Genomic DNA, 26250 nt, shown 5'->3' with positions numbered 1-26250 from the left:
TTGCATCTCCTTTAGAGGATATCGTGCAGAATAGAGTTTTTTAAATACTTAGTATAACACTTGGTATAGAGTGCTTACTTCACAAAATTAGCTATCTTATCAGGTTTTCTCATTGGTCTATGCTTCCACCCTAGTCAAGAGACAGGGTTAGAAAGGAAAGAACAAAGAATTTTTCAGATAGTGGACCTAATCAAATCAAACAAGTCATTTCATTTAATGCTGTTTTAAGAAAATATTGGTCTCTTATCAAAATACTTCATATCTCTGTGATGGATGTTGAAGCACAGGGAGGAGAATGATAGTTTTGGGGTGAGAAAAGCAACTTTTGGGATTTTCTAGGTAATACTGAAATTTACTTTAGTATCTTGGTCTCTTAAAGCCCTGGGATTATATACAGAAAGAAGGTCAGGATTTGAGCAGCTAAAAGACAAGAAAGGACAGGAAAGACTAACCAAAATGACACAGGAGAATAGAGTACATGGAGTTATTCTTGGGTAAGCCAAGAAAAAGGAAATGGGAAGGCATCTTGGATTTAGGAAGGCAAAGGGTCAAGTGTAAGAGATCAGCTGAACAGACAGTTTATTATAGGTCAGTGAAAGGGAGGGTACTTGCAAGAACAAATAGTAAGAATCAGAAAATTAATTGAAGATCTGAGTTTCACTATAAGAAGCTGGAACAAGACAGTGGATCATAGTATGGGGATTACTAACAATGACTCTGGGTTCTAAGAAATGAACTCACCATTGCCACTAAGGCAAGAATCTCACACATGTTGTGCCCAGGACCAGGACCAAGGCCAGCATACTGTAAAGTCTACAGACAGGATAGAAAAGGAAAGATTTTAGGTCAGAATGTGTAGTGAGGAAACAGTGTCCTGTTTGTAAAAGAACTTCTTCATAGTCTTCACATGACAACAGACTTTCACAATCCATATAATTTGGAATAGAAATAAAGAAGAGGAAAGCATGACTGCAGAATTTATAGAGATATTTTGGTACATGTGCCCAGAGGCATCTAAAAAATATGGCCATGTTTTTCAAAATTAAGAAATAGACTGAATACATTAATGATAAAGATAGCATCATACTAAAACCCAACTGATATATTTGTAAATTATTTTCAAGAATACTTTAGGCCTCTTAAGGTGCAGGTTACTCAGTGAAGTAGACTGTATTCTTTCAAGTAACTTATAATTCCATGAAATTAAGAGATGGAAATTCTACAGTCGTGGACAGTTTTGGAGTTGAGGATAGTTTGTAAAGAATACATTAGGACCCTCAAAGGGATATCTTCCTTCCTTGATATAGCAGTGTGTGTGTGTGTGTGTGTGTGTGTGTGTGTGTGTGTGTGTGTGTGCATGCGTGTGTGTGTGTGTGCATGTGTGTGTTTAGTGGGGAGCAGGTAGAGGCATGGGTGCAATGTGTAGGCATGGGAACTACTAAAGTAAAGTTGAGGAACTGAATGTAAGGCCAATCAGTAATTAGAGAAATCATTTAATGGTTTCCAAACTGTGACTTAACACAGATCTAAAAACTCTGGATTAGGGTCTCAGTGAATACTCCAAGAGAAAAAATAAGGAAGAAGCAGGAAGCTTAATCAGAAGCCCCTATACTCATTTCAACCAAAGTGATTCTTCTTTTCATATGAGTTATGAATAGAGTTAGAACATTTTGTTTGAAACAAAGGACTCCAATATTTACCTCAGGAAAACTGTAAAGGATTTTAAAATGGACAAAAATAGAATACTGAGTTTCCTGTCAAGTACGTGCTTTCAGGTTATTTTATTTGGAGAAGCCTGCACTTTCTATTGTGTTTAAGGTATTTTACAACTCTATAATTTATAAAATATTTACAGTAATGCAAATGATTCTTGTCTATAGAAAGGCAAACGATTTTTTGGTTGAAATATTGCCTTCTGGATATTGACTAGTTTAGCATATTTTAGTAAACTTATTTTTTATTACTTATATATTTTTGTGTGTTTTTACAATCTTGGAAACTAGTTGTTGCATCTTACTGGCTCCCTCATTAATTAATTGAGTTAAATAAAAGACTTTGACATTTGTTCATTTTATGTTAGTATGAGACTCGTAATTTTACATTTGAAGAAATTATCCTTTAAAACTTGTAAAACAATTATTAGTAGCTATTGATGTAAACACCACAGTTCACAGATAAAGAAATTGTAGCCTACTGAATCTGAGTGGCATGTCAAAGTGACAGTAAATTGTTAGTATCTGCACCATAATTAAAATTCAGATTTCACAACTTCCTGTTCAGTGTTGATGCTGTTCATCTGAGAATTTTTAATTTGATGAGAAGATTTAAACTTATTAACCCACAAAGATTTACTGAATATCAAAGTATAAAGGTAAAGTCAATCACTTAAATTTTGCCACATATAACAAAATTAGCTTTGTCTTATCCGAGAATATGTACAAAATATCTGATTTACACTTAAATAGGACATGTCTAGACTGAAAAAAAAAATTACTCTTTACCTCCCCAAGGAAGGCCTCTCATACCCAAGAATTTTTAGGGTCTGAAGGAGTGACTCTCATCCTTTTTTCTGCCTAGAGACACATGATGGACAGGAGTCACATGTGTGACACACTCCCATGGGCACAGATACGGTGGTCTATCCATCACATACAAATTCCCACATGCTCACTATAACTTCCTTCTCTTCCTGCTTCAAGAGAACATATCAGAATACAAATAAATGGGGGACTATTAAGGGTTTATTCTGAAATACATGTTTTAAAAAGGTAAATCATTGGTAGAATTGGGTATTTACCAACTATAAGGAATAAATTATTTGAACACATTTCACAACCCTGGGATTCACTCAACCCAGGATATTTTACCTCTCTGGTTGATAATCACTGGTTCATAGAGATGTTAACCCTTCTTTTGAATAAAAGGAGCAGAAGCAGGTATCCACAATGAAAAGAAGGTAGAAATAGAAGAACATAATAAGAAGGAACAAAGACTTTAAAAGAGATAATTAGGATAGAAAGAAAAGAGATTTCTAAGGGAGGGGCCTAAATAAGAAAGGATTAAAGGAGAAAAGTAAAGATAAAGATCAAATAAAGAAGTCAAACCAGTAAAGAAAGAATTCCAAAGTAAGTCTTTAAATGTGTTTTGTCTTGTGTTTCTGATGTAGAAAGCCTATACTTCTGTTACAGGCTGAATTTTGTGCCCTCCAAATTCATATGGAAGCCTAATCCCCAGTGCCTGTCTATAAAACAGACTTCTATACACTGTTGTCTATAAAAAGGGGAAATTCAGAAATAGACATGCACACAAGGAGAACACCATGTGAAGATAAAGGCAGAAATTGGGGTGATGCTTCTACCAAATCAAACCCAAGACTGCCAGCAAACCACCACAAGTTTGGAGAGAGGCATGAAGCATATTTTTCCTCACAGCCCTTAGAAGGAACCAACCAGGCTGACACAATGATTCTGGACTCTCAAATTCCAGAATTGTGAGACAATTAGTTTCTGCTGTTTAAACTACCCAGTTTGTGGTACTTTGCTATCAGCCCTAGAAACCTAATATAATTCCAAGGCAGTGGCAGTAGTCCTCAAGAAGCTGGGTCTATGTCTATTTGTCTGGTAAGGTGGCTTTCTCTGCTGAGGGTCTAGAAATTGGAAGGAATTCAGGGCAGGGCGGATAGGAAACCAACAGCTAAACAGTGACTGCCAATTAGTGTTAATTCAATGGAAAAGAAAGGAGGAAAATCAGACATTTCATTATGTATATCCAAAACACATTAAAATAATGAGAAGGTTACCAAATGCTGCTAGGGTTCAGAATTATATTTCTGGCAGCAAAGAGGTCAGGCAAGGTGGAGTATGAGATAAGCCTGGGGAGTCAGACTCATCCAACAGCCTGGTTTTCTCCAGGTCAAAAAACTGTTGAGAATGTGAGTGCTGCAGCCTGATGGTAATTAATTCTCTGGGCAAAGCAAAACAAAATTAGAATGCGTGTTAATTTTTAACTATTCTCTTAAAAATATGACTAAGTTCAACCTCTGGTCTTTATATTCCTGTATATGAGTCCTCACAAACCTTTCAAAAGGGAGAAGCGACCACTGGAACTAACAACACTGTAGCTTAAACAAAAAAATCAAGTGCATAAGAGTACATGGAGGACAAAGAACATATAAACTGTCAAATGTCACGTAAGATTGTTAAACCAGTTGGACTACACTAAGCTACTTTATTGTCATGTGAAAACTCTGTATCGTCAACCACCCCTCCGGTTATTCCAGAATCTTGTTTTCCCATAATAGTTCTCTACTGTCAACAAGGCATGCCGACTATTTCCTTAATATAGCACCGTGGAAAGAACAAATAAGAGGCATGCTATCTTTCCTTGAAAGTAAATATCATATGATTTTCTCGACTGTCAGTTGTCAAATGGTTGTTACCGCACTTGTATCACAATTCTGGTCCTGTGATATTCTCTTGTCTGGAATGTTCCCTACTGACATCATGCTCTTCTCTCAGTCATCATTCCTTTTTGCTTTTATCCCTTCTTTGGTCTTCACTTCTTGGTCTTTGCTTCTTTCTCCCTTCTACTTTGCTGTATTCACTTGCTTAATCAAGCTATTTTTGTACTCCGTACTTCTGCTTCTCTAGAACATGGCGAATGGTCCCAGCTCCTATCCAGATGAACCCTCCCTTCTCACTAGGCCTATATCTTATGTGCCTTAACCTTTCTTCCTCAAAAATGACACTCTAATCCTAACATCCTTTATTCCATAGCTGAATAAATAATGGTGTAGATAACATCTGTGGTTGGAGAGGAAAGTCAAATTCTCAGTCTCTTCAAACATCCACAGTCCTACTCCTATCTTTAAAAATAATTAAGAAAAACATTTTTATTTGCTCATTTCCACCACCTTTCTCTTCCCTTCCTCTTGCTACTCAGTCACTTATGTTGTCAAAAAGACCATGAGACGAGGAATCAAAAACCCTGGGTTTAAGTCCTAACCATTTTCTTGCTTAAAAGAAGGAAGGTCTAGAAAAGCCTTATAGCTTTTTAATATTGTCTGTAAATGAGACGATTATCATCAACTCTGCCTATAACACAAAATTATTGTGAGAGGAGAATGCCTGAAAAATGCCTGATTTGACTGAAGTTAGAAAAATTAGCATATTATTGAGACGTTAGATGTTTTACAATCTTGCCTGAGAGAAGTTCATGGGCTGGAGACAGATAGGTGAACTGAACCTTCTCCAAAAGGTTCAGAAGTAGCCCAAGCAAGTTAATACTGGCCAGAAAGTGGTGTCAGATTTTGAAATGTTAAACACATGAATGAAAAAGATTATAAGAATAAGACTATCTGAGGACAGTTTGAGGAGGATGGCATTTGCCCAAAACAAATTAAGAACTTCTGCTCAAGCTACTGTCCCTTTCTGGAATTCTATTCTTGCTTCTATCCTACTGAGCCAGATCTTTTCAGCTCTCTGATAACTCCAGCCAACATTGATTTTGCCTCCTCCTGACTGTCTAGAGAACAGAAGGTCTGTACTATTTACTTGGACCCTTAATTAACAGGTTATTGCATAGTGTCTAGATTTCTATGCATCCTTTAACATGTTCATATTCAACAGCTTCTTATAGGTTCAGGTGATTTATAACAGTCTACAGAGCTAAGCACAGTGTTAGATATAGTTACGTGTCATCTCAGTCACCTGCCTTTGCATTATATCCTTTGATGCTTTCAGATTTGTTTCCCTTTCCTAGAATTTATATATTCTTCTACTCTCTTGGAAAAGTCAATTTTCTAAAATTTTCTCCTGTATCTTGCAAAATCCTTTTCATAGGTATGCTTTTTCTTTTGAGTCTTCACAATAACTTTATTTCCCTTGTTTTGCAATATTTCTTTATGCCCATCATATTGGTTCCTACTCCCTACATAGAGAAATACTGCTGAATTCTCTTCTTAGGTGTACAAACAGTCTGGATTGGTGACTTTTATGGACTTCTGCTGGGCTGAAATGGCCCACTTTCTAGTCTTCTGACACTCTAAACAGATGCAGTTCATATATACTGTAGCGAACACTCCCCCTATCTCTTTTCCCAAATATGTTTTATTTGTGAAGACTATACTTCCCCACTTCCCATGATGCAACACTCTACCACTCCCCCCTCCCCCCTCTTCAGTTCCTTTCTTCTTTTCTGGTGTTGTAGGTTCTAACTGGATATAACAAGAGAAGTCTTCAAACAATGTGAATATACTTAACGGTACTGAACTGTAAACTAAAAAATGGTTAAGATAGTAAATTTCATGCTGTGATTTTTACAATAAAAAGAAAAAGTTTTGATTGGGAACAAGGGGAAGGGAAAAGGGAGAAGATGACAGCATCATGGCTACCCCCGCCAAAGTAGCAGTTTAAGTGGTAGAGGGGTGGGTAGCTGCCCAAGTTCTTACTTGAAACACAGCAGCTTTCTAAACCAAGGGGCATACCTTGAGGGCTGAGGAAGCTCTTCCTAAGTACTTCCATTTGAGCATAATAAAAGTAAGGCACCAGTTGAGTCTTTCAATCTAGAACCAAAAACCTTGTAGCGAATGAAAATTCCCTCAGATGGGGAAATAAGCTGACTGTCAGTCATTTTCAGTGTCACTGTGGATTTTCACCTTTTTCTCATTTTCATAGGTATAGTCAGAATTTTATTAGGAGACACTGCCCAGGTGCTGTTTTACACAAGAAGCCCCAATTTTTTCAAAAGCTCATTAAACAAATTTTAAGTCAACTTTCCAATGAGTTTAAAAGTTTTCAACTAAGGAAAAGAAAAAAAAAAAAAAGCCTAATACCAAGTCCCTGAAAAATGGAGAAACTGACTAGAAGGGGAGAAGCAGCTAAGAAACATCAAGATGGGAAATGAGAGATTTCAGGCATTGTCACACATTTAAGGCTGAGTCTAACAACATGGGGAAAGAAAGCATTACAAAGAGCCATCCTGGTAAGCTTGTTGCAAAAGGATTTTTATTTAAGAGAATAACTATCTTCAAAACTGGCCTAATGAGGGTTAGATTGTTTATTAGCATATAGCCAACATTCTGTTACAGTTTCCAGCTGTGCAGGGAACACAGAGAAAACTAAACCCACTATTCTGTGGGATCAACAATTCATGTATAAAGCTAATGGTTTCCAGAAAAAGATATTCACTCAACAAACATTTGCTGTATATATAGAACCACATCTAGATCTGGATGAGCAGAACAAGCAGATCTTCTAATTATTCAGGGGCCTTTCTCTCTTTTCACGTAAAAGGGAATACTCCCATTGATGCCAACCATCCACATTAACATCTATGCTTTTCTCATATTAATTAGTTGCTACCTTCAGAGGCAGGAAAGAGGAATCCAATCAAAAGGTAGGGGGAAATAAATAAATATTCAATTTCCTTTTATTTTATTTAACTTGGTTTAACTGGTTTCCTACTCTGAAATCACCATGTAGGTGCTATGAAATATTCACAGATAAACAGTGCAATATTTTAGCACTCAAGGGACCTTTATAGGGGAAGAGGGGAAAAGTACCTTAGCCCAAGAATCCATGGAAGGAAACAACAAAAAGAGGCAGTTGATAGTGGATTAAATTGGGAGAAGGCAGCCTTAGGGTCCAGCCAATGATGTTATCCCATCACTTTCAAATCCTGTTTCATCAGTGAAGAGTCTTTAGAGACTTGATCTAATCTACTGATTGGAAAAGAGGCTACACAGAGGGGTTGCTTTTAAAATTCCATTCCAGCTGACCTACACACTGTGTCAAAGCTTTAGGGCCCTAGGCAGGTCTGATCCTGGATCATTAACACTTGAAAATCAGGAATAAGTCCTGACATAAGAGAATTGTACCCACTTATCAGTTTTATAAGAACATAGACCTGCTTAACACACTCATCTCTAAGTAGAACAGAATGTGTCAAAAGCCTTGAATGATACAAAATTATGTGAGTGGCCTTAGGGAAAAGTAAACACTATCTCCACTGCCTAACAGGTTGACTCTCACTCACAATATTTATTGAGGGCCTTCTGTACGCCAATCACTATTTTAAGAACAGGGTATATAGAAGATGTTATACAAGCACACGCTGTAGAGAACCAAACGCACACCAACCAAGTGGATCTTCTAAATGCTTCGTTAGCCATGTATCCCACCGTTACAGGGATGCATCTAAGCTGAAACAATCTACATTTCTGTGATTTTTGCCCTATTTGGTCTTTGACCTTTGGCTTTCTTGTATTGCTGGTGACATTAAAGATTCTTCAAGATGTCCACTTGAGAGTACCTGTGTTATTAGAAACTATTACAGTCAGAAAATTAGAATTCATTAACAGGCAGATAATGTACTTGCTACTAAGATGTATGGGACTATATTTATCCTGCAGTGTAACATATCTGTTCATCAGTGCAGGAACAGGACGATCTTTCATCTGGATGAAATAGCCTTGAAAGCTTTGTCACTGCAGTACAGCAAGAAGCTACTAAAATGGTTCTTCCTGGCCTCCTTCTTAAAAAAAAAAAGACTGCACCACCTCCCAAGGGCTTCAATACAGTTGCTATAGCAACGCTATATCTGAGTCAGAACTATTAACAATCACCATGGCAACAAGTGTCTCACTTGCCATTTCCAGAAACTCATTGCATTTGGACTAGAATCATCACACCATGTAAAAAGGGGTGGGGTTTTCCTCTCACTAGGAAACAGGATACTTTCTCCAAATAACTTATCTAAAAAAATGTTTTAAATAAAATAAAAGGAATTATAAAGGAATCATGCTGATTATCCTCTTTTCTGAAATATTATAGTTTAATGGAAATAATGGTTAAAATGTTAATAATTGATATGGTAGATTCATTTCTCCCAATAGGATTCAGTAAAATCTTTTGTATGTAAAAACTTCCTTCCTATTTTATAAATTCTCATAACTGTTTTATTTCTCTTGCCCAGCTCTTTTTTGTCTCTGTTAATTTTCCCTTTCTTCCCTCTGTCAAACACCCTCTTGAATATTTAGCAGAGCAGAATTCTTTAGAGATTTGTGGATCACACTTGTCAAGTTAGAAGCAGCAGAAAGAATCACACATATTTCTGGAATTGCACCAACAATGGAGTGTGTGGTACTCCGTGGGAAGTGGTCATGGTGGAGCTGTGCGTCCTTCCTATTTTTTTTTTCTTTAATCATAAGATGGTAAGAATGGGCAATGTCCAGATTTTCATCCAGAGTGTGGCCGCCACAAGTGATGAGACACTGGAGGAGAATCACACTTTAATATACATACTTTAATATCTAGTTTCTGAGAACGATTGGATCATCTTTGCTCTCATGTAACCTTCCCTTCCTGGATATATCCCAGGGCACCTCTTCACCTCCTGACCCTGGTGCTCTTACCATATCATGTCATGTCACACAATGATATTTTCCTGGGATCTCTGTCCTAGATAACAGTTGCTAGGGCCAGATAATGTTGACTAGTAGCTTTCAGAATAGGTTTTCATGTGTTTGACAACCCCTACCCCCCCCAAAAAAGTGCAAAAACAAAGCAAATTTTTCTAAAAGCCAAATTACATCAAACATCGAAGTGATCTCTTTTTCTTTTCCAAGTGTCTTGTTCCATGAAAACAAATACTCTATGTTTTGATGTGCCCTTTCCTCCCTCAGAGCCTACACCCAGGAGAATGAAGGCAGGCTACAGAGCAAGTAAACGTTGGTTCAGAGAACACAACTTTGCCAGTGATGGGAGAAGGGAAATAGATGTGACCCTTCTTTTCACCATGAATCCTAGGTTATTTGAATCTTCATGGCCAGTATTTATGTAGAATAAAAGTTGGAGGAGAAAGGCAGACAAAATTAGAGTGTTGAATTAAACCGATGTTACGGTGATAAGAACTCCTGCAGTAAAGACTCTCTAGCCTATCATTGAGAGGGTAGGAGTCCAAGGTCAGAGTGACATTTGACTGAAAGCTGAGGGCTATCCTGTAGCCGAGGGTATACAGTTATTCAGAAAAAAAGGTTGCATTTTATAATGAACCCACCTCTGAGTGAGGCACTCACATTGCTGTCCTGACCCTGGACTACTCAAGAAAACAGGAACTAAACCTTCTCCAGAAAATTAAAGTGACATTGGAATGCTCACATTTGCAAAGTTTTCTCTGAAATGCTATATAATCTGTCCACACACAGGGTTTTTGCCCAGGTTCTAAATGAAATCAAGCCAGTGCCCCTCTAAAATAGAAACCTGCATTGTGACATGGTACGGATAGTCAAGTTAAGGCTTTACCTGCAAAGCAGTCAACATGAGGGGCTTTGGCTGGGAGACTCCTACCCTGATTGGCATTTTCCATAGCTATTTGTGTATAAGTAAATCACAGAAGCACCAGTTTTTAATTCAAATTCCTCTTCCTCCCATTACTAGCTGTGAGACAACGATGAGTACTAACTTGATCACACTGACCTCATCTTTTCTCATCTTTGAGATAGAGCTAACAATAATACTTAGTTTATAGAACTGTTTCAATTATTAAATAAATTAATATACATAAAGCACCTAGTACAGTGCTTGACACTCAATACATATTATTATTACATTATAGTTGGATTCAATTTGTCTATATACTAATTGCTTCCTACTCAGATAGACAGAAAACATGTTTTGCCTTAAAAGATTGTCCATTAATTTATTCATTCCTCTACTCATTCATTCAACAAACATTTATCTCTGAGAGGCAGAGACAAGATATAGGCTTTGCCTTGTAAGAGTTATAATTTAATAATTTTGAAAAGACTAGTAGAGGAGGGAAAGCATTGCAAATGCTATCTCAGTTTCAGAATTAAACAAGAGATTTTTCCCAACTGGGTGAAATGGTCATGCATTTATCTTTGTGGCCTGCTCTTCTCTAACACAACCCTTAATAGGTAAATATGCCCACAGGCTTCTGGACTCCATTTGTGAAGCTATAGTATAGGTTGTCCCAATACTGCCATTAAAATTGCCGTGTATAGAGTGTGTGTTTCTCTTGGCTATAAAAATAAAGGTTCCCTGTAGACTGGAACTTGGCAAACATAGTTTGATTAAGTTGGGCTATTTTTATTTTATGCTCAAAGGGAAGCAACATGCCCTCATGAAACAAGCTGTTTTGAAGTCAGAAAACTGTACTTCTCTGCCATTGAGTTATATTTGAAAAGTTTCTCAGTTTCTCCTCATTTGAAAAAAAAATGGAGAACGGTTTCTGCCTCCTATATTTTATTACAATGAAGGTAAATAAAAGGGCTAAATGCTATCACAAACTCTAATTATTTCATGTGCTGTCTCAAAATGGGAACCTGTAAATAAATAGTGGTTCTACTGCTTTCTTATTCTACAAAATAAGAACAAGTAAATGTAATCAATTCAACCATGTACAGAAAGACCTAGCAAGTGTCAGAGATTAAACCTCTAGCAAACAGCACATTCTAAAAGAATACAGACATGTTTGGCCACAATGAAAGAACAAATGGATAGAGCCTCAGTTCAAATATTTTGTTTATTATTTGTGCACTGCCATTGATTTTTCACAAATTTCTTCCTCACAACAATTTATAAAACACTAGGAAATAAATTGCTTTGAGATAACACTCTGCCTTCCATGTCTGGTTTCAAGGAAGCTCATGGAAGACAGCCAACTGGTAAGTCGCTCTTTGACACTCCCTTATACACACACACACATGCACACACACACCTAAGACTAAAATCATTTGTTATCACCTCTTTCACAGAGGTCATCCTGGGTAAAACTAGCTGAGTGACAGGGCTGGCAAAGCAGTGGCACTGTCTGGGTCCAGCCTGGACTGGAAGCTCTGTGAAATCAGCTGGGTGCTGAGCATCAGCAGTAATTCTCAAAGAATAGAATTCTGCTTTTCTCCACAAAGTCCTTCCTGCTCTCTCCAGCTTAAACATTTATCTTTTTTCTCAAAGAACTCTCAAGTCTATTTATTTGGCAACTCCTTCAAAAAGGTTACATCCTTTTTATGGGCAGAAACTGTACCTTATGTTTGTTTTCCTTACAGCAGCTAAGACAAATAACTTGTATATCCTTGTTAACAAATGTTTTGATATCAGGGTTCTATAAAGACTTAATAATTAATAAAATACTTTCTAACTTCTGCTGAGATATGGACAAGGGAAACTACTCATCTGGCAACAGTGGGTGCAGTTTTCTTTGCAAACTTGCCTACTGAGTATAGAGGTGTTTGAGGAATACATTGAATCACAATGACTAAGTAATTCTGTCTCATGTATATGGGTCCTATTAGGGCCATAAGGCACAGATGGCTCAACTCCATCCTACTTAACCAAGCTGTGACATGATGAAGTAGAGGACGACCTAGAAAAATGGGCAAGAACCACCATTTTGAAGTATTAAGATTATCTCTATTATTTAGATACTCCAAATGCTATAATTCTATATTCAAATTGACTCTGTTACTACCAAATATCCACCCCAGAGTTGAAGGGTCTTCTGACCCTCTGCTCTTGTAAGAAGTAGTCATTCTCTGTATTTCAGGTTAAAAAAAAAAAAAACTACTTAGGGTTCTTTGGTTGCTAGGAACAGAAACAACTTTAGTTCATATGAGCAAGAACTGTATTATTGGAAAACTACTGGGCAATGCACATGATCAAATAGAAGGCTGAAGAACCCAACTTAGAACAATCAAGTGCAGGTAGCTCCTGAAGGTCTTAGCAGAATCTCAGTAGATTCACTTCTGTTGAAATGAGTGGACTCTTTTTGTGGGTCCTCAAGAGAGAGTATTAGCCAAGGTTAGGGTACATGCTCACTGCCTGGTTGTTCTAGAAAGAGAATTTGGCAGAGAGAACCTTCTGGGGAAGCCCAGGATTCCGTAGAGATGGGACAGGCACCTGAATTCACCAGCTACCCAGATTTCACTCGACATAGGGAGAGAATCCACCCCCTTCTACTCCTCAAAGTATCAAGAAGCTTTAAGCAATGAGACAAGGATATTGAGTGCCTCCCAAACCACAAACATCTACTACAATCATCCCCCACCTTTCTCTTCTGCTGTGGAGGTACTATTAGATCTCCTCTCTCTCTAAGTCTTTTAGCTCTTAATAGAAAATGTGGGGAAATTATGTGTGCCTGCCATTTAGAACCATGTTAATGAACTTGTCACATCAGCTAGCCTAATTTTCCCAGTATACTAGATTCACATATGCTTCTACAATAAAGATCCTGCCTATTCTTCTGTGCCCTGTGTATCACAGCATGTAATTCAGGTGCTCAGTTTAGCAACATTCTGCAACATTGATACTATCCCCACCTGATTTGTGTAGATGATGATAAGCAAAATGACATTGGCAGCGTTTAATATTTTCCGGCTTAACAAAGGAAGAAAGGTTCTGTTATATTAACATACACTTGGATTGGAATAAGCAGCAAAAGCAACTGGCTGTGCAAGTTTTCTAAACTCCCACCAAGCTGGTATCATCTCTCCATGTGTCTCCCTGGCAATCCAGGGCAATGCCTTTTATGGTGATGTTACCTGTAAGTGAGCAAATAATGAGGATGACCTACTATTTACCAAACCATCATGTTTAGTAGCTGTTATCCAAAAAGCAGGCCAGAGAGCCAGGATGGCGCCTGCCTTCATACAAACCTTCAAAAGAAAGATTGTGAATGTCCATGTTCTGCTATTTCTCTCCAATATTTACACATTATAATATGACAGCATAATGTATATTTACTCTGATTACTAGGTCATTTTCACTTCTCAGCTATTTGGCTGATAATTACTATTCACTGTGTTTCCTAAATGCTAAATGAGCAACATGCTAGCACTGATGAAAGTTGTACGTGCCATTTTAGCACTGTGCCAGGAAAAGGAGCTGGGACCACAGGGGTGCCAATTGCAAGGCTTAATCTGTACTGACCAAAACTTTGGTCCTTGTGTATTCATTCAACATGTCAGAAGTTATAGCTGCAGTTGTATATTTAAGTTAATAGAAATAATGATTTTTGTAATTCAGTTATGCTGTTGGTTGGCCCACAAACTAAGTCTAAAAGATCCTGAATTATCTATGTTTTCATTGGTTCTTTGCAGTGAATACACACTCCAAATTATTGCCAACTCTTCCTTCTATCCTGTGAATTTATAAGCCGAAACTCTGGTTATCTTTCATGCTAATTTTAAATGACTTCAGATGTCTGTACCAGCTATAGGAACACAGGGCTACCCTTTAAGATGTGGTATTTCCTGCCCAGTAAAAATCCTTTGAAAAAGTATTCCTCCTAGACTCCAATTTTGTTTTATTTTATTTATTTATTTATTTTTTTAGACTCCAATTTTAGATACATCCTATCTGCAACTTTCCAGGCCAGGCAAGAAAAGGAAGATAAAAGCTGAGGATATCATGCCTGGCTTTGTTTCCTGAGGTTTGGGGTGAAGATCAGTAACAGCACTGGTGTGACCTGATGAGCTTCAGCCGCTTCTGATTTTAGAAGAGCATACATTCAGACCTAAGTCTGCAGAGCTGTGTAGAAAGAGAACCAGACCCTAAGGACTTGAAGCAGAGAGAAAGTTATGTGGCCTTCGTAAATAAAGCTCCATGCTCACCTGTTTGGCTGCAGTCTTACTTTCCCAGTAAGGTGCAGAGTGCTATATTGGCAAGGAGACCGGAGCATAAAGACAGGCAGCATGAAAGGGGCAAAGCAGGCTTGGTATCCCGCAAGTCTGCTCAAGGTAGGCTACAGAATGGGTCATTATTCCCTTCCCCAGTGCTTGCCTCATGGGTTTGCAATTTAAATTAGTCAGGTGTTGCTGGGAGGTGTTCCAGCAAAACCAACGTGGAAGTTTGGGAGTTGCTGATTATGGATGGAGAGGTGCCTGCTAGCAAGGAAAACTTACTATAATTATTTTAAGCCACAGGAGAAAATGAAAAACAAACAATTGTTTTAAAAGAATGTAAAAAATTCAACAATAAATATGTCACACATAGATTTTAAAAAGTTAAAAAAAGAGGGTTACTATTAATGATGAAAACAACAGAAGTTATTCCACAACCACCTCTTTTCCAACTTCCTCATTTCACCCTTGCTTCTACCTTTCAAGTTCATTCTTTCCACAGCATTGTCTTACTTGGACATACAGACTCTAATTACAAGATAGCCATCTGCCAGCATTCATTCTGTTTGGGGCCCAAAATATGTCTGGTGGGCCTTGGTTTAACCCTTTGTTTATCTCTGTTGTTGGTTTGCTTGTCCGAAAATTAATGGAAGGATAACTGGGCTTGAGTAAGAACATCTGATTTCCATTCCATTCTTACAAGCTAAACAAGACATTAAACCTCCCTAGGCCTTGCCATCTCTACTTTAAAAAAATACCTACCATGCCTCACTCATAGAGAGGAATATAAAATATGCCTTGTAAATTGCAAAGTGTAGGACTAACAGGAGTTCTTTTCAATATAATATTTTCCTGACTTTAGAAAATTTGGAAAACAAAGAAATACAAACATGGAGTTATAGCTTTAAATCATGGCCAAAAGTCTCATTCCTCATTTCTGTGTCATCATTCACATGGGCAGCTCCCCTCCACTCAAGTGGCAGCATCTGTCACAGTTATATCTTGGTCTCTGATTCTCTGAATCTAGAAAATACATGGGAAATGGAAATTCCAACATATAAGGCTACACAGATCCTTCTCACATTCCTTTAAGGAGTATATCTTCCAAGGTGGAGGGAATTGCCACATTAGTCCACATGCACATGTACACACACACGAATACTTCCTATTCTGATGTTCAATTGATTTCTGGGTGCGCTCTCAGAATGCACACAGATGGACTGCTAGGTAATTGTAGTGTAAATCAACATACCACAAAAAGCAGCATTCTCCAGTGGACAGAATACCTTAGATTTGTGGTAGGGACAGATCCTGGATCTGCCATCATTTTGTTAGTTGATTTGTGTGTGTGTCTGTTTTTCTCAATACAGTTCCATCTGTGTTATAGGTAGTAGAGAATATTCCTAGGTATAATCATTAAGGTGTTTATCAGTCTTGGTGTGTGGTTGAGCTGTGTTTTCATCCTTTCCTGTGTACTTGTAAGTATTTTACCATCAAATTAAGATATATAATGCCTCAATTAACTAGCAAATGTCTTGCATATTGACCCAGAAGACATGTTTTATTCACTGGTCTTCATCCCAGCATCACTGGATCTGTAACATCACTGCATCTTTGTCCATGTACATTCTTCAAGACACATGGACAGTGTAGCTAGGAGGCACTCTTGAGTGGAGACAGTAAGAGATGATAGGACAGACATTGGAAACTTATAGCTGTGCAAAGTCCCCTATGCAGCACCCCACCCTAAATTCCTGGCTCTCATTCTAGTGCTCTCTTACTATAATACCTGGTTTCCATTTGCACTTGTCTCATCTATTATATTTTCTCGTCTGAAAGAGGAATTTCAAAATAGTAGAAGCAAAGAAAAGTTAAAGGCCTAATAATTATGCAGAAGGCAGGGTTGATGGTGGCAGGGAGCCAGCACAGGATCAGCCCTTGTGAGCACTTCTGTTTTTCCTTGAGTAGCGGAAAGAGTTCAATCACATTCATCAAAGATTAAAGTGCTTTAAGCTGCCCCTCCAGAGCACGTGGTAAGAGATGCCTTCTTCTCCTTCATCCAGGGAAGCTTAAGTTTTCCCATCCATCTATTAATTTTCTACATCTGGTACAGTTTTTCCAACTTTCCACCAGGCCTTCCTTTTAAAAACCATTGGTCATTTGGAGACATCCATTTTTCCTTCTTTGAAAAAGCTTTGAGAGGCTCAAAAAGCAGGGAGGGAGGAATATAGGGTCAATGTACAAAGAAATGTGAAGGTAAGTTTTATTTTCAGAAACCCCGGTTTTCTGTTCTGTGTCATGTATCCACAGAAATGGTTCTGAAAATTAAATAGAATGATTTGTGGGGATAAACCTGAATCATTCAACCCTGAGAGGAAGCATGAGTCTGAATCAGGTTCCACTCAATTCAACAAATATTGATCGACTGCCTAGGATGTGCTATCACAGGGTTATCAGACTAAAAAGCAGAAAAGCTACAGAGAGGAGAGTGATTAAGACTCTCTCACCTGCTGCAGTTGGTGCTGTCTTTTATGCCTGAAGGAAATTTTTGTGGAAAGGTTTTGCCTTCAGAGTATCCCTTCTCCTACCCCTGGTAATAAAATACTGATTTTCCTTGGGAAACAACTCCTCTCACTTTCAATCCATGACACTTGGTAAAACTGATTCCATCATTAGTAACAGGGGGAAGGTAGTGAAGCAGGCTAAGGTGATCAGAGCATGACCTTCTGGCCACAGTGATTGGCTCTGGGAAGAGCACATGATGATCTCAAAGACAATCTGAGCTAATCCTGAGACTATTTTCCAGACTCATAAGAAGAGAGCCCTCTCTCTGCTGAGTTTCTGAAAACATAAGATTAAAGGCCTAACACTGCTGGCAATCATACTGCCATTAAAAGAAAGAGACTGCCTGAGAAAAGACCTAATCCAGAGATAAGCAGCACCAAGTACCAAAAGAGAGAACCCTGGAGCCACTGGTTGAGCCCTTAGATCCACCCTTTCCAGAAGCCATTTCCCTTCGGAATTCCCAGTTAGTTGAACCAGTAAGTTCCCTTCTTACTAATTTGATTGAATTGGATTTGTTGTCACTTGCAGCTCAAAGGTTCTTGACAAACTTATTCTTGTATTTAATTAATCATCCCAAAGGATACTAATTTTCTTTCCATTAATTTTATTTTAATTGAAAGAAAAGATAAATTATTAAGAAATCATATTTGTGATTTTATATATAATTTTATAGGCACACAATTTATCTTAATACCTTCCCACCAGGATGGATCCTACAAGTGGATACCAACCATCATTTGTTAATTTGGAGTAAAGGGAAGTCTATACTTAAAACCACTGACCAAGACAAGTTCATAGGGAATAAGGATGAATATTAGGGTATTGGTACACTGGCACATTCACACTGGCATATTCCCCATGCTTTCTAATAATATAAACACACTCATTTCCCTCAACTATGTGCAGTAAGGGACTAGTCAAATTTCAAGAGATCAGAAATTCTGCTGACCTGGTCTAAAAATATTAATGTCCTATTGTAGTAGCATAAAGCTTACCATCTCAATAAATCTACTGTTTATTACAAAGGGTTTACTACCTGCCAGCATCCCTGCAAAGAGTATGACATGTCAAATATTCCATTGAAACTTAAGACTCTATTACAAATTCTACTAAAAATTAGAAAACTGAGGTTCCTGAAAATTAAACAGCTTAACCAAAGTTCAGTTACATATGGAGAGCTGAATTTGAAACCAAGTCCGTATTAAGATCCCAAACCTGTGACCTCAACTATATTATTCTAAGTCCATAATCTTCTTACCTTTCCATCTCTTGCACACCATCATGGTTACCAATTGAGCTCAATAGAATGTTGATCCAATTAATTCAACTCAATTTCTTGAGTTTCTACCCCCATTGTACTCTTTCCTGACCTCACTGCTAGGATTCCCAAGCTCCCCAAACTTTGAGGATTTACTCCATCTTAGAGAACAACTATCCAGAAAAACTCAGCCTTATTGTGGGAAAAAGGATAGAGAGCATATAAGGAGTCTTCCAGTCCTCTGTAACTCACCATACTATTACAAACTCATCATCCTCCTCTTTAAACCAACTCTTCCTCTAAAGCAAACAGCAAATCTCAAGTTATTTGAACAGATTCCTCAAGTAAAGTATTCAACTAGTTGCTAAATTCTGTAAATTCCCCCTTCAAGATTACTCCTCTCTGTTACTTTTTAATTCTCCTACGGCATCTTTTGTATTACCTGCTCTTCTTAGGAATATTGTAAGTTCTTTCTAGCTGGCTCCTCTGTCTCTGATCTCTCCCTCCCTGACTCCTCCTTGAGACCTAAAAGACCCTTTTTATCACATTACTTATCAGCTTAAACAACAACAACAACAACAAAACTCCATACACTCCTATTGTTTGCTGAATGATTTTTAAAAGTTTAAACATAGCTTCTAAGGACTTGGGTAAAGTGGCCTCTATCTCCTTTTCTCTCCTTTTACCTCCCTACATAAACTTTTATTCCAAAGTAGCCTGGTTGTTTGCCTCTAAATTCAGCTTGCTTTCTCAACTCTCTGATCCTGTTCACATTGTTCACTCTGCATGAGATGCACTTTCCCTTGTCTCCACTCACAGTGATTCTGTCTCATCCTTGGAGACTCAGGTTACATTCCATTTCATCTGGATCTCCAACCAGAAATTACTCCTCTTCCTCTGAACACCTAAGGAGCTTACTGATATCACTTCCTTGATACTGATTCCATACTTCCTTGTACTCCAACTGTGCAAGTAAGGATTTCATTCCCCCTGCTAACTATTAAGAGCACTTTTAAGAGCACAACTCACAACTTACCCATCCTTATACCCCAATACAGCACCTGGCCTAGTAGTGCCTCGGCTATAACAGATACTGCACAAACATACTAACTGAATAAATGAAATACATGAAACAGGTAAAATGTTGTGGGAGTCAACATCCAAGATGGTCCCTAAGGATTCTTGCCTCCTGGTATTCATGTCCTTGTGTAATTCCCTCCCACATAAAATACCAATAAGATACTGCAGAAATGACAGAATGTAACTTCCAAGGTGAAATCACAGGAGATCTTGTGAACACCAAGAGTGACCATAATGTGAACTATGGACTTTGGGTGATTATGATGTGTCAGTGTGGTTTCATCAGTTGTAACAAATGCACCACTCTGGTGAGGACATGTGTTGATAATGGGTGAGGCTAGGCATGTGTGAGGGGAGGGAGTATATGGGGAAATCTCTGTATTTTCCTCTCAATTCTGCTGTCAAACTAAAACTGCTCTGAAAAATTAAGTATTCAGAAAACATATTGTGGCTTTCACTTTGTGCTCTCTTCCATCACTTGCTTTTGGGGAAGTGAGTAATTGTGTCATAAGAACACTCAGGCATGGTGGGGAATTGAAGCCTCTTGCCAAGAGCCAGCCCCAACTTGTTTACTACGCAAGTAAGCCATCTTGGCAGTGTTTCCCCAAACCCAGTCAAATCTTTAGATGACTACAGCCCCAGCAAACATCTTGATTACACTCTCCTAAGACATCCTAAGACAGAATCACCCAACTAAGCTCCTCCAGATTTCCTGATCCACAGAAACTGCGTGAAAAAAAATATATTTTTAAGATTCTAAATTTCATGATAAATTGTTATAAAGCCATACATAGTTAATATATAAGTCTTCATGGTAGCTGTAAACATAAGAATATGAAAATCCAAGGAACTTCCATTGGGTTTGAGAAGAAGAGAAAAATGGGAAATAATACAAAAAGAAAAAAACTTCAAAAATTTGAATTCCTGAGTTGTGCATGCAAGGTTTTTCTATGCTAGAGGCCATTTATGAAATATTGCTTTCAGTATCCAGGTCTCTGCATGTCTCTGATTTGTGAGTCATAATCTCTAGGTATGTTTGTACTAATCCTAATTATCAAGCATATGATAAGTATTGGTGACCTTCATTTGTTTAGCGTTTCTATGTGCCAGAAATTCTTCTACGATCGTCCCAACACCCTAGGATACAGATCCTCTCATTATCCCCGTTTTATAGAAGAGGCCACTGAGGCACACAGTAACTAAGTAACTTGCTCAAAGATTCAGAGATGGTAGGTGGCAAAGATGATTTTTCATCCAGGTAGCCTCGATACATAGCCCACACTCTGAATCACTATGCTGTATGAGATACAATGCTTCTTTTAAAACTTGACAATATATATAATATTTCATAGAAATCATTTAAGGTATTAATTAAGTTTATTTAAAATTGGTGGCTAAAATAAACTTATAGATTGGGCCCAGCAATTCTCACTTGGTTACAAAATGGTCTTACTTTACTTCCTTTGATAGTTAAAATTGTGAAGTAGAGCCAAGAGTCTGCCTCATTCTGAACTCTCTCAAGAGACACTCTCAAATCTTTGAGTGTATTTATCTCCAGCATAGTGGGATTTGAAGCATCCTTCGATTCAAGTTGGTTGCATCAAACAGTGATATTTGAACCCAGAGTGCAGTTGATGGTTTTTAAAATACAACAAAATCCATTTTATTCTCTTGTTGAAGTCTGGAAGGAACATGGTAAATTACAAAAAAAAATATATAATTTGGGAGATATTTTCATTTGGCCTATTTTCAACAAATGCAGTTCAAAATCCTAAGGAAGACAGGAAAATCTGTAGGACCTTGCCCTCAAGGAGTTTATACTCTAACAGTTGTAGATTGATTACAATAGCTTTTTATTGTCAATAAGATAAACTGTATTGTAAGAATGGAAAAAAATAGATGTTATAATTTTTTTTCACATCTCAAGCACTCAACAAAACCTTTCATAGACTGGCTCATAGATTGGAAAGTCAAAATAATAGATCCTTTCTCAATATTCTAAATGCAAACAACCAGTAAACATAATAAATATTTTTAAAATGTATTAATTTTGTTTTAATTTATAAATACATACAAAATAAATACAAGAAGTAGTTAAAAAAAAAAGCTATAAAAAAAAGATCTCTCTTCTCTTACCCTTCCTCTATCTCCACCTTCCTAAGCAAACCAGTTTATTTTTTTTTCCATATCTTGCCCCACACCCAGATATATATTTGAAAACAAAAATACACATATACAAAGTGTTTTGTGGTGGCTGCCATTTTTTCTGGTTTTATAAAAATGGGATCTCAAACACTACATATTATCTTTCAAATTAATACTGTTCCTTAATAGTATATTATAGACATTCTATCAGGTCAATAGATAGAAGAGTTAACTCATCCCTGGTAAAGGTTACATAATGGTCCAAAACTATACATTATTTTATTCTACCATCCTTCTACTGTTAATCAATTCTTCTCTAGAAACTTTTGTCACTATAAATAGCACCAAAATAACACATTCTTGTACAAAGGGCCTACATCTAAGATGAATCTCCACTGAGTAGTCATTTTAAATTTAAATAAAATTTTCTAGGTGATTATTCACGGCAAGGTTATAGAACTTCACATTGCCAGGTGCCAAAACAATCTATTTTGTAACCTGGCCAGCACTAGATCTTCTAACTCTGTAGTTTTTGCTAATCCCATGGGTAGAAAATAACTTCTTGTTATCTTAATTTTTATTTTCTTGTTAATATGGAAAAGTATTTTTATAAATATTTACAGACCACTTAGACTTTTTTCTTCTCATAATTGTATCTTGTCCATTTTTCTCTCTGTTACATCTTTTTTTCTTATTGATATGTAGAGTCAAATTGTACTAGTTTTTTGTCTCTAATTGGGTTGCAAATAACTTTTTCCAGTCAATCCCTTGTTTTTTTCCTTTTAATTTTGTTTATGGAGTCTATTAACACCCAAACACTTTTACTTTCATGTAGACTAATACGGTTTCTGAGTTTGCTTGCTTAAGTTCCTGCAAGCCCAAGATCACATGACAGTTTTCTAAATTTTCTTAAGTATTTTATTATTTTATTTGGATCACATTCTTTTTCTTTTAACATGCTGGAGATATTGTTTCATTGTCTTCTAGCTTCCAATGTTGGAGATGAAAAGTTTCATACTAGTCTCATTTTCCTTTTTTGGGGGGGAGGGTAATTAGGTTTATTTATTTATTTAATGGAGGTACTTGGGAGTCTTCTGTTTAACCCTACTGTCTGGAGGTTTGAAAATTTTTTCTTTTTAGCTTTTTAATTTAATAATCTCACCAGCGTTTATTTTCATTAATACTGCCTACTGCTTAGTACCTTTCTGCTTTAGAGGTACTAAGAATTTTTACCTCTAAAATATAGTGAATATAGTAAATAGAAACCTGAAATCTTTGTGATTTTCTTTCCCTTAAACATGAGTTTCTCCTGATCAGCCTCAAGGGGAACTAGGATATTTACAGTAGGAGTACAAAAAGTTCACTAGTCACTATTCCCTTCTATGTTTTTGATTTCCAAATGGTCTCTTAAAGCCTTCTTCAAAAACAATAGTCCCGGCAACAGCTTTGATTCATATGAATCAAACTGCAAAAGGTAAGATTTGTTAAGAGCAGAAAAGATCTTGCAGAAAAGCTCTTGAAAAACAAGCGAGATATAGATTTATATATAACAACAGACAGGACAGACAATAGAAAGACCCAGAAGACTCCTGACCAAGGATCTCTGAATGAAGGGTATACAGAGTGGCAGGAGGGAGAAAGAATGGGGTGAAGCATGACCATGAATGAGATGGGTAGAACCTAAAGCTAAGGGGAAAGACCTGGGATAACCCTCAAAGGGGATCCACTTGGGAGGCCAAACCCAATCTGCAGATCTTTGGCCATTCAACTGAGCGCAACACAAGTGCTGAGGTCCAAGCTGGGTATTCTCAGTGCTGTCAAGTGAGATCCTGCATGACATCCTGAACTGTGCTCACATCTAACCATAACCTGAGACTGGACTGAATTTCATTTGAACTCTGGTATGGACATCTCCAGGATACTTGTAAGCCCCTGAAAGAGATGGTGTATATCCTGATACCCAAAAGCTAACTGGTAGTAATATGCATGGGGAAGTCCTCATCACCTGTAGTTTGATGGGACTGGGCAGTGTGAAAGCCACCCCATCACATAATCTTTTTAAAGATACTTCTAATAGCCCATTTTATTCTCTGCCCCAAAAAAGTATGTTACAAAGTAGTTTTAATGTTGTAAAGGCAATTTATTACTATATCAATGTAAGTTTGAGGACTCAGGAATGCTAAAAGGGTATAAATATTGATAGGGAATAAAAAGGGTTACTTTTAGTATTTAGGTACTATTGAGTAGAAGGTACTAGAAATAGTTGAGTTACTGTCACCGATTCACATAGCGAATTAGTGTCACTACTTCAGGATATTACTCAAACTTATGCTTTTCAATCTCTAAAACACTTCTAACCAAATGGAAAAAAGTTAAAAGCCACCTGATGACATTAAAAAAAAGAATTATTATTATCAATCTTCACAGTATGTTTTTGGAGGAGAATTTTATTTTCTTTTAGAAAGTCTCTTCTAAATACTAATGATGGGTTGAGATTCAAAAGGAAAGAAAACAATAAAAAAAATGCTTCACCCTAGAAAAATATACCAGTCTTTTTCAATCAAAATTTTGTGGCTTTATTCCTTTGATAACTACGTAAGTTTAAAAAGCTAAAGATCTAATCTGTTCTCAAAAAAAATAATTCGCACATGTATTAAAACTAAAAAAAGTACAGTATAATGTATACATGTATTTACATGCAATATAATGTGTATATGCAGTTGAACTATAATAATTCTACCTAATAAAACTGAAAAGGGAAAAGAAAAAAAGAGCTAAAAAAAAAGAAAAATATACCAACCCCTGTTGTAGAGGAAATCACAGCTTGGCCTTGGTCTGTGTGACATTTCAGTTCCAAACTGAAACACTAGACTACATTGTTCCTTATCTCTCAGTATGCTAAGAAACCAATTATGTTAAATAATATTGCCTGGAGGGATTTTTTCAGAGCCACCAGAGAAAGATCCATGCAATAACCTAGGACCTTAAATGTCAATATTTAGATCTAGGAAGCACACAATTTTCAAAAATACATTTTTATTAAATATTATTTTTATAACACATTTTCAACAATTAACATTTAATTAATATTAATTAATATTCAAATTGTGATCCTTTGGTGAACAGCAGTTGGAAAATACAGCAGGACAAATAAATTATAAATACCAAATATTTACTGAAATAATACTTCAAGAAAAACATAAGGTTCTTATATCAATCCAAAGGGACTTATTTAACTGACTACAACCTTTAATATAACTATCAATCAGATGGGTTAGATATTCACTCCCTTCATTTCCCACACACAGAAATGCTACACATTTCTGACTCGCATAAATAATAAATTGTCCTTTGTACAAAGATGAGCCTTTATTGTTCAATCCTTCAATCAAAATGGAAGCACCAAATGGAAAACTATATCCCCAGGCAAGAAAACAGTGAGCTTCAGGAGATATGGGATTTAAAACAAAATTAATGTTGTAAAATACGAAAGAAAAGATTAAAATATTTATCAGGGAAATAATATCTAAATAACTTAACATTAGTAAAAGAGCCCTGTGAGAAAATAATGAGCTATTTAAAGCAGATGCGCAGAACTCACCACAGGCAGCATTTCTTCAAAGGAAGGAGAAAAGCTTGATCTAGTCGGGGCACTGACCCTAATGGTGGAAGCCCTGGGTCCTATTCTACATTATGCCATTGAAACTGCTATGAGGATTTGAGCCACACACTGTGTCTGTTGGTGGGGTCCTGAATATTTTTCATTCACCCCTTCTCAATACTCATCCACTGAATCTATGCTGTAAGGAGCCCAGGTAAAGCCAGACGCATAAATGCTTTAATAGCAGAGTTCTCAATTGGGAATATCCAACAAATATGGCCTACTTCTTAAATCTGCATTGTGTCAAGAACAATATAAAATTTCTGGTGAGAATGAGGTAACTATTGACCTCTTCAAGGAGCTTCTTGGACACATTGATATTCCTCCCTGCCTATATCCTCTAGTGCTGTCTTTCTTCCACACCCTCAAATAGGAGATGGGCTGATCTAAATTGGTCAAATAAAAGGACACACATTGGGCCTCAGTTCCAAGTGCTGAAATTTCAAAAGCAATTAGGAATCATCTTTGGGTTCCTTTTTGGACACTAAGTCTCAGGAATTTGGGGATTTAAAATATGGTCTCAAAAGTCCTACTCTTATCCACCTTTCTTAGGTCTCTCAACCTTGCTTTCCCTTCTGCTTCTCAAGGGTATATGAGTCCTGAACTGTAATATCCAACCCCAGGTTTTAGCTGGGAGGCGAAAATGAAGCAAGTGGGCCTTTCAGCCGCTGGTTTTAGGCCATTCAATATATACACTGCTTAAGCAATGGACTTCCGCACAGAGTCCAGCTAAACGCACCAGAGTTCTGCATTGGAGTTTGGATACAAAGCTCCAGATGTTACTTTTCCGTGATTTATCTCCTCTGTACAACTATTTCTTGGAGTCTTCCGAGGCAAGAATTGGTCAGTGAAGATCTGGATGTGAATAGATACTCTGGATCTCTTGGCCAAATACTGTAATAC

General features: G+C 37.2%; 2 long non-coding RNA genes across 5 annotated transcripts in view; both read right to left on the bottom strand.

Moving 5' to 3' along the window:
• The window catches only part of LOC116663660, a 33773-nt gene extending 32956 nt beyond the window's left edge, over positions 1-817 (bottom strand). Inside the window, exon 1 of the long non-coding RNA XR_004319925.1 lies at positions 742-817. This is a non-coding gene — a long non-coding RNA (uncharacterized LOC116663660). The remainder of the gene's footprint in view (positions 1-741) is intronic.
• Positions 1-26250, bottom strand: part of LOC116663657 — a 333860-nt gene that overhangs the window by 241359 nt on the left and 66251 nt on the right. The window lies entirely within an intron of this gene.

This window comes from Camelus ferus, chromosome 1 (assembly GCF_009834535.1).
Source record: "Camelus ferus isolate YT-003-E chromosome 1, BCGSAC_Cfer_1.0, whole genome shotgun sequence".
Classification (NCBI taxonomy): Eukaryota; Metazoa; Chordata; class Mammalia; order Artiodactyla; family Camelidae; genus Camelus; species Camelus ferus.
The sequence above is the reverse complement of the archived record's forward strand: the minus strand, read 5'-3'. Positions and strand labels throughout refer to the sequence as shown.